The 13,129-nt window shown below is 37.0% G+C and overlaps 1 protein-coding gene across 2 annotated transcripts in view; it reads left to right on the forward strand.

Annotated features, from left to right (window-relative positions):
- LOC115268599 (neuronal acetylcholine receptor subunit alpha-7-like) overlaps positions 1–13,129 on the forward strand; it is a 437,921-nt gene that overhangs the window by 276,971 nt on the left and 147,821 nt on the right. The gene's annotated exons all lie outside the window — the stretch shown is intronic.

Raw genomic sequence — 13,129 nt, forward strand, 5'->3', positions numbered from 1 at the left:
CCTGGCTTTTGTGCAGGGCTGGAAAAGTTCATGCGATCAGCTATCATCAAGGCAAAAAATCACTCAGCGCTGAACTTTTCCAGCTCTGCTCCCTGCGCGCTCACTCTCACAAACGATGCGCTCGGCAAGCCGCTCGCTCAAGACCGACGAAACCAACACACACACAAACACGCAAGGAACCGAACCTCCGCAGTATTAAATCACTCTCATATTTACATATATTCTACAGAAGCAATAATACTCTCGCGCGCGCGTACATACAAACTCAAGTCAACATAGTAGTGGACCACAAAAACAAAAAAAAACCCGAAATCAAAAAACCAAAAACGAAAATGCCTTGAAAATCTTGGTAGTGCGGGTTGAACGCGCGGAGTACGGTTTGCCCGTGGAAGCCTCGGGTTGGACTCGGCTGGCAGATTTTCGGGTGTTACGTTGCGAACCCTCGTCCCACGTCCCTTGCGCCACCGCATTAGAATAGGTCTTTGTAGTGTGCGTCGAATTTTCTTCCAAATTAACTGTGATGCGGGAACTAAAACGGATGAGAGCTCCAGCTTGAAGTGTTGAGGAATGGCGATTGCAGGCTGGGTACCATATTTGGATAAGGTCGACGCGCTTTCCGTCGCTGGAGGTTGTCCGATGGGATTCCACGAGGGGCGTGAGCGAACACGGTGGAGAATATGGTACCCGATCTGCGGTTGCTGCTGGAGTCGTTTTAGTTCCCGTTGATCAAAATATCAGATTGAGGTTTAATGATTTAACAGTAGTTGTGAACACAGTGCCCGGATGGGTCGGTCGGTGGTTGAATGAAGCCGGTAATGATAATACTAGTTTTGTTTGGTAAACTAAGATACATTTTCCAGGAATTTCCTGTTTCTGAAAAGTGAATAATTCAGTTCATAGAATTGTTTTTTTTTAAGAATTTATTGCAAAATTTGTTATAGCACATTAGGCAACATTTCAAAAGTTGCTTGAAAATTTGTCTTGATACCTCTAAAATTTCGCCTAAAATTTTCTTCATTCGATTTTTTCATGATTCTTGTTGAATTACTTAGAAGTATTAACTAGTTATTGATACGAGGAATTCTTCAAAGGCACTGACTATTGCATTGTTTTTGTTTGTTCTTTTCAGGGAATCGTCTACAGATTCTTCGTTTAGTTCTTTTCAAATATCTTCCATATATCTAGAAATTCTTTCAGCATTTCCTCTAGAAGAGGATTCTTCAGAAATCTCTTCTAGAAAAGCTTCCATGGGTTTTCGTAGAAATATGTATCTCCATAGATGTCCACGCAATTGAGTCCGTGTGAAAATCGTTCCACTCGTGTTTATCACCGCTCTCCTTATTACACCTAAAGCAATCTTAAACAGCAAGCACGAAAGACCATCACCTTGCCGTAACCCTCTGCGAGATTCGAAGGGACTCGACAGTGTCCCTGATTCCTACACTACACACATGCCTCGTCGCCTTGATCAATCGTACTAGTTTATCCGGAAATCCGTATTCGTGCATAATCTGCTATAGCTGGTTTCGATCGATTATATCATACGCTGATTTTAAATAGATGAATAAGTGATGTGTGGGCACGTTGTATTCGCGGCATTTCTGTAACATCTGGCTGATGGCAAACATCTGATACGTTGTGGCGCATTCTCCCATGAGCCCAGCCGGATATATTTCGGAAATCTATGTGATTTTTTTTAAGAAACCATTCACGAACTCCTTCAATTCTGACAAAAAAAAAACAGAAGATAAGAATTTTTCCAAACATTTCTCCAAGGATTTGATCAAAAATCTTCCACAGACTCCTCCAAAGTATCCTTCTCAATTTTTTTCGGAGATTCATTTACAATTTTACTGGTGATTACTTCAGAATCTTTTTATGAGATTTCACCATAAATTTATCCAAGGACTCCTCCAAGAAATCTCCTAAAATTCCGTCAGAAATTAAATTCAGGTTTCCTCAAAAATTCATCAGGACTTCAGATTATTACCTCAATAATGTCAATAGAAATTTTCAAAGGAATTCTTTAAGGTAGATTTTCATGGATTTCTTCTGCAACTCCGCCAAGGTTTACTTTAGAAATTATTCTATAGATTCATTCAAAAAATCCCCCGGCAATTTCTCAAGGGATTCCTTCAAAATTCTTCTATGGATGCTTTCATAAATTTTTTCAGTGGATTCTTCAGAAGGGTTTCTTTAGATTCCTTCTAAAATTCATGCAGGTATTTCTTCTAAATGAACATCATTTGATAAGTAATTGTTCTAGGGATTGCATTAAAAATTCACTCAGGTAAGTTTTCAGGATTTTTTTTAGGTTCCTTCAAAAAATCTGGCAGGAATTCCTCCAGAGATTCATGCATCATTGGTTTAGGTGATGCAGACAGCAATTCCTCTAGAGATTCTTGCAGGGTTTTATAAAAAGATTCCTGAGCCACCTCCAGATATTCCTTCATTTCCCCAGAAATTTCTCCATGGATTATTTAAAGATTTTTTTTCAGAAATGTTTCCTACAGGAATTCTTTAAGAAATATCTCAAGAAACTTTTCTGGGAATCTTTGTAGAAGCTAATCTAGACATTTCTCCAAGTATTCTTATAGGGATTCTTGAGAAAGAAACTTCTTTAGAAATTTCTCGTGGGAATATTCCAAGAATTTCACTGGGATTTTTTTCAGATATTCCTTCAGAGATTAATCATTAAGCTCTTCCAGAGATTTGTACAGGAATTGTACTACAATTTTTTAAAGGGTTCTTTCAAGAATTACTGTTAGGCTTCTTTCAAATATATCTCCGAAGACTGCTTCAGAATTCTAGAAATTTCTTCAGATGTTAGACTATCGCATTTCTTCAAAAGCTCTTCCACGAAGCTATTTAGAAATTCCTCTAAAACTTTAATTAACAATCCAGCAGAGATTTTTATGGAAATTCATCCAAGCGTTCATTGAGAAATTCCTTCGGGGATACTTATTACAAGGATTTATTTTCTTAATAGAGACGAACCAGCCAAGGGCTGAAAGTCTCTTTAATAAAGACAAATCAATAAATCAAGGATTTTTTATTCAGAAAATTCTAATCAGAAATATAGCTTGCGAAAATTCTCAGAAGAAATTCTTCAAAATTTTAGGAGGAATTCCTGAGCAAACATTCCTGATGTAATTTCTGAAGCTATCTTTGGATACCTCAATTCATAGAAAAAATATGAGAACCTTTAGGAGAAACCGTGGAAGTGATTTCAGGGGGAAATTGCTTGGGAAATTTCTGGAGTAGTTATTGGATTTCTCCACGTAGAAGATTTTCTGAACAAATTTCCTAAAAATTTTTGTAGAAATTGCAGAAAAGGATATTTGATGGAATTTTTGAAGAAATCACTCAAACAATTTCTGGCGGATTCCTTGAGGATTTTTTGAAGAAATGTTTGGGAAATCTCTAGCAATACCTCTGGAGAACTCCTTATGCAGTTTCTGAAAATGTTGGTGCAAAAAATCTGTCAAGTATGAACATTTTTAAAAGATATCCTACAGAATAAAAAAATCCTGGAGGTATTCTGAATAGGAGCTACTGAAGAAATTTCTGAATTAATTTATTTTGTTTTGCAGGATTTATTTAAAGAATAACTGGAGAAGCTGCAGAATTCTCTACAGGTATCAATGAAAAAGAAAATGAAAATCTCTGCAAAAATTGCTGAAACAATGTTTGGAGAGCTTCTGTAATATTTCGAATTCTAAAGGAAAATCCAAGGAACAATCATAGAGGAATTAATGAAAAATATCTGCACCTCTTGAAGAAATTTTTAGAGGTACTTCTGAAGAATTCCCTGGAGAAATTTCTTGAAGAATTTGTTGAGACATTTTCTGAAGATTCCCAAAAAATCCAAAAGAAAAACTTTTCAAAGAAATTGTGACCAATCCTGGATGAATTCCTTCAATATTTTTTGAAGAAAGAACCGAAGGAATACGTGTATGAACTTCTGTAGCAATCCTTGAAGGAATTTCCTAAAGTATCTCTAATGAAGTCTCAGCAATCCTCAGGATGAATTTCTGGAGAATCCCAGGTATTACTTTCAAAAGCAATCTTTTGAAAATTTTCTCTAGAAACTCCTGAAGAAGACTCATTTTATTCCTGAATAAATTCTTGAAAGAAACACTCTAGGAAACCTAGGAGTTTTGAATGAAATACATGGACCGGAATTCATTCTAAAGGAATACATGAAGCAATGTTCACAGGAATTCTTGTTGAAATCGATCTTGGAAATCCTGCAAGAATCATATTTCTATGAAAATTCAGGAAAATTGTGACAAATTGTAAAGCAATACATATATACATACGCAGAGAGAAATTCTGAAAACTGCATTTGACGTAAATATTGGAACGTTTAAGTTTTACGGGGCGTCCTCAGAATCATCAATCATTGCTCTTAAACATTGAAAATACAAATCTTTAGATCTACTACATGAAATAGTATGAATAATTGATCGTTTGTCTGCTTACATGTGATGAATAATCGACTAAATTTCCAGTTAGATCACTCCACTGGAACTAGAGATTTCCATCGTCAAAGTTTCGAGGGTAATGACGATGCAAGATAGTAAAATTAACAAAGCGTCTCGTATTACCTTTAAATTCCATTTATTTTCTTCCGATTTTACATAAAAGAAATACTTGCACGATATGTTGTAAGCAAGCTCCATACTGCAGACAACCTTTAATTATCCGATGGAGAATTGTGTTGAAAGCGATGGGGGTCATTTTGTTACAGCGAACTCGATGTAACAATTTTTAACTGTTTGCATAATTTCTCGCTCAATTTCACATGGATTCGCAACCCAATCAGTGTGCCAAAGACTGTACCACATTTTTACAAGTTTGGTGTTCAGATTAAATTGGCATTGTTTTAGTTCTTCCCGAGCAAAGACGGATAACAAAGTGATATCACTTTGATAATAAACTGTGTTATCGGTGTTATCATTTTGTTATTTTTGTTATCATCTTTTCCAATTGATGAAAAGCAGATGATAACATATTTAGTTATCAATAATTTTGGTCTATCGCGATAGCATAAAAATACTCAATGTTAACAAAATATTTTATCAGTTTCCAATCGCATATTTCAAATCTTTCCCAAAACTGAGAATGTGATGAACCTCGAATCTTAAAATAGATTCCACATTCCAACACCGATGCGACGGTAGTACGAAAGCGTACCCTTCAATCACTCTCTTACAGATTCCCGTTGGTATGGGGGCTATCAGCTGCGACCGGCAATCGCTCAATCAGGGTTCGAGCCACTGGGACCAATAAATGAAAACATGGGTTGCAAATTATAATAATTTTTTTTCAATTGCTGATGATGTCGGTAAAGCAGATTTTTACTATTTTGGTCGATAAAATAGCTCTAAATGATAACAAATTGATAACAAACCCTGTTATCTATCAGCTGTCATTTTTTATGTTGATAACTAGATGTAAAGTTGAACAAAATATTGTATAACACAATTAGTTATCAACTTGATCTCAATGATAACTTAATTCCTTATCATTTTGATATTCGAGGAGTAAATTTGAGTGATCATTTTTGTTATGTTGGCTCTTAATTCAACCTAAATAATAACACATTCAATTATCAAACGAATGATAACCAGGTAGCAGAATTTGTTATCATTTTGTTATTCGTTTTTGCTCGGGTTTCAATCATAATGTCAAATCACACAACTGATAATGCAAGTTCTTCTGTGCAGTGAATGCATACGACATGTGTCAAATACACAAAATGTTTACTGTTGTTGAACCTTCAGACAGCATCTTTCAAAATTAGTCGAAGATCTTACAGTCGTCTGCAGTCGATTGGATTTTTTTAATTACAAATGTGAAGCAACAAGAATCTAGTGCTTTTGTATTATGAAGTTTAATAATGAATACAACTGGAATCTCTTGCTGGATATGATGTTGCCGATATGCCGATGTAAGGCAGCACAAAAGTGTTCGCATAATCGAAAAGAGTGAGGTACAAGAGTGGGTCAACGTTATATGGATAAGATTTAAATTTGATCGCATCAATCCGGAACAAAGCTTTTTCAATCTATATTGGCGTCCAAAACAACTGTGCAAAGTTGGAAGCAATTGGTTGAGTCCCCGTATTATGCATTGCGATTGAAATGGAATTTAGTATGGGAAACGTACTTTTTAGCATTTTATTCATAAGCTCAATTCTTTTGTCTAATACCTTGTAACTAATGACGTTAAAGTATAGCCTAGGGTATGCCGAAAAACTTTGCGGAAGACCGTTAAGTGATCCGACGCTTTTGAGAAAAGTTATTCGCTTGGTAACTTAGGCCAAAAATTGAAATCAATTTCTGAGAAAAATGCCAAATGCACGTTTTCTCATGCTAAATTCCATGAAAAATATCGCAATGCGGAATACGGGGAAGCAACCAACGCTGCCAAATTTTGCACAGTTGTTTTGGAAACTAAATGGAAATGAGAAAGATTTGTTCCTAAAAATCGGCTTTGTTGACCCAGTCTATATTTTTATTTTTTTTTTTTTTTTTTTTTTTTTTTTTTTTTTTTTTTTTTTTATCTGTATTAACGAGATTTTTAGCCCTGGGCTAGTTCATCTCGGGACCCACGCTTTACTTCCCTTCCGAAGGAAGAACCCACATTTTGTGAATTTGTCGGGAGTGGGATTCGATCCCAGGTCCTCGGCGTGATAGTCAAGTGTTCTAACCATCACACCAGGTCCGTTTCACATGTGGCAACATTTCATTGAGAGGAATGTCAATTACCGTAGCTTGAGAATCTAATTAATATTTCATAGTTCTACCTGCTACTCAAATACAAATAAAAATGTGGCACGCCGTGAGCGTTGATTACATAAACTTTCTAAGTGTTTGGCACCGTTTTTTTTTTTTTTTTTAAGCACGTTATAAATATGATGGTATCTTGTCGGTGAATTTGAAAATGTTTCATGGTGAAAAGAGAGTTTATAATGAACACAGAAACTAACTCTAAAAACTAGTCTACACGTGAATGCTAGAACGCTTAAAAATCCATATATTTTTTATTTCGATTTTTCATAAAATAATTTCTTGCACGCGAAATTGTAGGCAAGCTCCATACTGCAGACAACCTGTGATTTTACAATCCAATGGGGAATTATTATTTTGATACAGCAAACTCGATGTAAATGACTCGACGTGTGTACTGCCAATGTCACTCCAATCGGGCAGGAGAGCTGTCAATCGTGCTTTTAAGGCATTATTCAGCATCTTCGTCGTCAGCATAGGGCAGCCTTCAGCAACAGCAACAATAATTACTTTCGTGTCTTTGCTTATAGTGTCTTTAGTGTTAACATTCTGAGTGGGACGTGACTGCATTTGGTTTGCAACGTTAATTTTGCGTTCATTAGGCCGGAACAAATCTCATTTTCTTCTTTTGTCACCTTACTCGTAAACTCGTCAAGGGGGGACAAGATAAATAATAAATGTATTCGATGCAAAATTACCCAAACAATTAGGCAAAATTGTCAAACTCATCGGATTTGTTAAGAAATTTTCTCGACGACTCTAATTTCACTTAAAAAAGTTTGAATTTCTTGAATAATTTATTTGTGTCCCCCCTCAAAATGTTGGATTTTGACCAAAATTTTCCAAGGGGGTGGTGACATAAGAGAAAATCGAAATTTGTGTCAGCCTTATGGCGATTCAGCATCAAGTTTGGCATACAAAGTTAACCTTAATTTTCTCTCTAAGAGAGAGAAAAGAACGGCAACGAATGCGACCACAAACCATCGAAAAATGTCAAAATTCTTTTGCTTTTGTATTGTTACAGGCTGATTCATTTTCATAATCAATTTGTTTCTTTCCAAGTTTGCTTCGGTGGCTTCATTTGTATGCGAACCATTCAGATTGCATTCATTCTTGGCGCACCGTAGGTTCACTAAACGCATTGGATTGGCGCTTGAGAAATATTTAGCAGTCATGTTAGGGACGTGTAGGAACGATATGTTCACATTTTTTTCAGAATTTCTGTCCATTTGGGATGTTTCCCAAGGATTTGATTGGTTACTGTTTCTGGTCAAGAAAGCTATAATGAATCGACCCCTTGGAAAATATTCTAAACGGATAAAAATTCCGGCAAAGATTTAAACAACTCGTTTGAATTCCTAGGAAGACTATTAAGCCATTTCCCAAAGTTTTGCATCTCATGGCAGTCGGAACTCAACATACCTTAAAAGGTAATAAACGAATATTGATCCACACTAAAAGCTGAATAATAGTAAATTAGTATGCATAAGACGTCCGTTATTTTGTTAATAAATAAGTTAAAAATACATTAATGGATGATTAATGTTGATTAAATTGATCGATTGGTTACATGCTGATGGTGACCAATCGATCATTTTTTCAGTGCAAACGGTCAATTCGCTCTTCTGATTTGTGCTCTTGTTAATTCTAGGTGTAGCTTTGTCATATCTTCACCTGAACAGTACTTTGGGGCTGTCCATAAACCACGTGGTCATTTTTTTGGGACTTCTCAACCCCCCCCCCCCCCCCTCCCCCGCGTGGTCATTAGTCCATACAAATTTTTTTACTCGTCCATACAAAATGGTCGTTGGTCGAACCCCCCCCCCCCCTCATGACCACGTGGTTTATGGACAGCCCCTTTTATCAAATTTCAAATTGACGGAATTGGGAACATTTCTCCAGTTGGAATGAAATCTGGAGTCTTCCTCTTGATAGAACTTATTAGCGCCTGCCCGTTTTCACTGTGGACAGAGAATGTGCACATTTTTTTTTCATTTTGTCTGCATTCTCTGGATGCCCCTGACCTGCTCCACCGATTAGCAGTGCTTGAATGTGAGTGAACATGAAAAATACGATCAGTTATCCGTACCAGTCACCAAAACGTACGAGCACGAACCAATTGCGACCGCTGTTCGTCATCGCCGGTCGGTTGACTCGTGAAGCAAACTGGAGATCATTCCTTCCCACTTGCTGCGGTAAGAGATTAGATGCCCAAATGATTCAGTTGATTTATTAGTTTGCCTAAAACCTGTAAAGCAGCTTTGCTGGTATGCTTTAATGGAATAAAACCCAAATATATATTCATTGCCGTAAACACCGACGAAGACGCCGCTGAAACATGGTTCCTCATTCTCAGCAATAATTTTTAATGCTTCTGCTTCCACTTGCTCCAGAAGCATGTTAGACAATGAAGACATATAGGAAGCTACCCGGGTAGAGGTCAAGTACTGACGGTCAACATGTGATATTGGTTTGATTTAAATAAGAGGTAAAAGTATTGAAAATAATATCAAAAAATTGTTCTTCAACCTTCTGACTAATAGCATATTTTTATTTATTTATTGAGGACGATGTTCCAGGAGTTATTTTGAAATATTATGTTCAGTATTTTTACCTCTTATCTCAAACAAACAAATTTCACTTTCTAATCTCCATAACAAAATATGTTGTTATTGAGCTTTTCTCGTCTGCTCGGGTAACGCTTTCGATTGAAAGAGCCAATCAAAGAGGAACAAATTTTGCTTCGTTTGCTGTATTTTTTTCATCCGTCAAAATTATGGGCAATTCGGAGCATATCAAACAACCAGATTCAATGAATGCTTTATAATTGGAGGTTGCATAAAATGACAAATTTTGACTTAACGTAGAGAAATTTACTGCTTTCTTGAAACAGTTTTCTAAGTTGCAAGGACTATTTGAAAATATAAGTAATTTTCTTCATTTTGCTGCAAAAAGAATACAATTCGTCAGGTGCATGCAAATAACCTTCAATGAAGTACAAATACCACGGTGTAGAAGTGCATGGAATGCATCATATGCAATTTCATGTTGATGAATTATTTCATTCTTTACTTTAAAGCAATTGAGCAAAAAAAAGGTGTCAACGATTCAGTATGCCTGTTGAATATAATCCTTATCATATTTTTCTGCAACCACCCGTTCAACACACTACAATTACGTCGCTACATTTTTCATGGCGCTCGAATAAGTGATTCATGAAATATTAATCACACCTGTCAATCGTCTCTGGTTCACACTGCACTTCGCCAAAAGAAGGAAAGAAAAAAAATCACAGAAAATTAAATTATATCAACTCCGCGCGCCAATTCACGACCACCTGCCCGCCCGTTTCGAAACCACCGCACCGCAAATGACACCCAATTTGCACCGGTCCAACCCAACTCCGACCGACCGCAGAGTGAGACACGACGCCAGCTAGCCGGCCGCGCGGCAAACTACGACACGAAGGCGAAAATAATGCAATAATTGCAACCGTTCTTGTCCCTCTGTTGGGTTCTCCGGCCAAAGCAGTAGGCAGTGCCAGTGCCAAGCTCCATGCTCCCGTCGGATTTGGCTTCCGGCGAAAACTCCGCGGCCGAAAAACGCACCACCACAGTTGAACCTGTGTGTGCCCGTCAAACATTGGAGTTATGCCAAAACCCCCCACTCCGCAAGGAAACTCGCTTGTTGCGCGCCAAATCAACAGATGTCAACCGGAACGGGAGTGGCCCCTCGTCGGGCAGCTCCCGGACAAGTGGCGCGGTGGACGGCGGGATACTTTATTGCGCGAACCACGTGGCCGGAGAGCACTTCCGAAATTCACCGTTAGCCTCACCTTCGATGCACCGAAACACCCACACTCATACATTGGGCACCCAACTCTCAGCTGCTTGCTATAGAAGAGATCCCTTGCCTGTGCCTCAAGGAAAGGACTTCCCCACTTTGATCCCACTTTTCTATATCCGAGTTTGATCCGCAACCCTCTAGTGCCCCCCCCTCCCCCAGTCAGTCATGGCTTCATTGAAGACTTCGTCGCGCGCTTGCCACAGAACATCATCAGTCACATCCAGTGCAGCACCCCTTAGGCACCGTCAATTTCCGTCTCTCCCGCGGCCAGGTGGGCTCTTCGCGAACCGAAACCATCCCACCGTTGACCGGGCGCCCCCCCCCCCCCCCCCCCCAATGGGCGACGACAAGCGAGTATCCTTGCGGTCGAACCAGAACTTACCGCAACAATGATCCGTAACCTACTACGTAACTGTTTGCCTAGAAGAAGAAGAGAGAATCAATCCTCACTTGTACTTGTGCCTTGCCGCCACCGCCCACCACTCTTGTAGTTGAAACCAAAAAAAAAAACGCCAAAAATACACAATGAACACTGTCTCTCTCTCTTTGTCACTATGTCACTCACTCTGTATCTGTCTTTGTCTCTCTAATAGATTTGCACACACACAATCAATCAAAACAAACACACACGGAATCATGCATTGTTGTTGGGATTTTGGGTGGGCGTTTGGGGGGACGTGTGCGAATTGTCGGATTTGCCAGAAGATGGATTATTCTGTTCAGATCATTATTATTATTAAGTACGATGTATTTGAAAAATCGGATTTATAAAACAAATCTCTCACAATTTTATTCACCAAATGCTTGAAAATCCACAATTTTTATGACTCCTTTTTTCAGATATCTTAAAATAGAGTAATTCTTAGGAAAATTCAAACACCCTCAATCTTTTGCACATACCGCTCTAGAAACAACCAGTTTAACGAATTTTCGAAAATGTTTGAATTTTAAGCACATAATCACTGCACTGAATATCTAGCATTGATCAACACAATTGTCATTAGTAAGATTTTCCACAAAGGTGTTCACGATAATCTTTGAAGGGTGAGATCTGTATCATATATACGATTCATTATAAAATGTTAGATATGCTAAAAAATCATTTGATTCTAGATGTTATAACGATAAACTTTACCTTTTTAAAAAAATCACAAACATATTTACAAGATGTCAATAATAATACATTATTCATTCAATTATTTCACAACATGCATTGGCTATCTATTATTTCAAAAGTTTCTCATTGTAGAAAAAGGCTTTTTGTAGTCAAATTCAAGATATTGGAAGTTGAATCATTTGGCCAGCGACTGTTTTTTAAACATATTTTAAACGGTAAAGTTGGCTGATTTGTAGTCCAAAATCTAATTATGGTCAAAATTGTCAAACATACCTATCTGATGGCATTTGAATGGCTCAAATTGAGCCTTTCAAAGTTGACAATTTTCTACGTACAGCATTTTTTTCGTCAACATAATTTTTCATTCAAATGCTCATAACTTTTTTATACGTCAATCAAAAACGCTGAAATTTTGACAAATCATAAACCATATATTAAAGCTCCATTGGTAAACTTTTGAGCGAAACCGAATAAGTTTTCTGAAAGTAATAGAACTATTAGTAAAATTCATAAGATCTTTGAAGAAATTTTTCAAATATTATATTTCAATATGTACTTTATTGAACTTTTTCGTTTTCTGTTGTATTACAGCTTATACCTAAGGCAGCTTTGTTTGAGGTTTAATATTCACTACAAAAAATATGAAAAATCTGTATATTTTCAGAGTATTATTTGGAAATTTATGATATTTTGATCAATAAAAATACCAAGTGTTTTCAACTTCTCAACTCCTTCAAATGTTATTACTTGATAACAGGACCTACTTTACTAAATATTCAGAGTAGGTCCTATGCATTTTTCGTTCACATAATGCACTTTTATTAGTGGAAAACGTTTGGCATATTATATATGTAAAACTAGCTGTACCCGGCAAACTTTGTCTTGCCTACTGCGTTTTTTGACGTTTCAAGTTTCTAGCCAAGACCAAGTCCCCGATCAAAATGTATAGAAGATCGATTTTTAAAAACTTTCAATTTTTCCATGTTTTATGCCTCATAAACCTTCCTTGGGTGAAAACCAACAGAACAAAACTAAGACGACCAAAATCGGACCTGCCGTTCGCAAGTTATGCGCGGTCCCACGTATGCCACTGCATTTTTATATATATAGATATGGTAAATTTATAAACATCGTTAAATACATAAGTAGATTTTTCATATTTTTTGCAGTGAGCAAATTAATCCTAACAAGAATGCTTATTAAATGTTCATGTGTTAGTGTTCTCTCAAAAAAGTTTGGGTATATTTTATCCAATATTCTTTAGGATATACAGAATTGACATTTTGTTCAATAAACAATCAAGCTTTACTGAAAGTTCTATAACTTTCAGAAAACTTGCTCAAAATTTTATCAATGGAACTTCAATATA

Source organism: Aedes albopictus, chromosome 2 (assembly GCF_035046485.1).
Source record: "Aedes albopictus strain Foshan chromosome 2, AalbF5, whole genome shotgun sequence".
In the NCBI taxonomy this organism is placed as follows: Eukaryota; Metazoa; Arthropoda; class Insecta; order Diptera; family Culicidae; genus Aedes; species Aedes albopictus.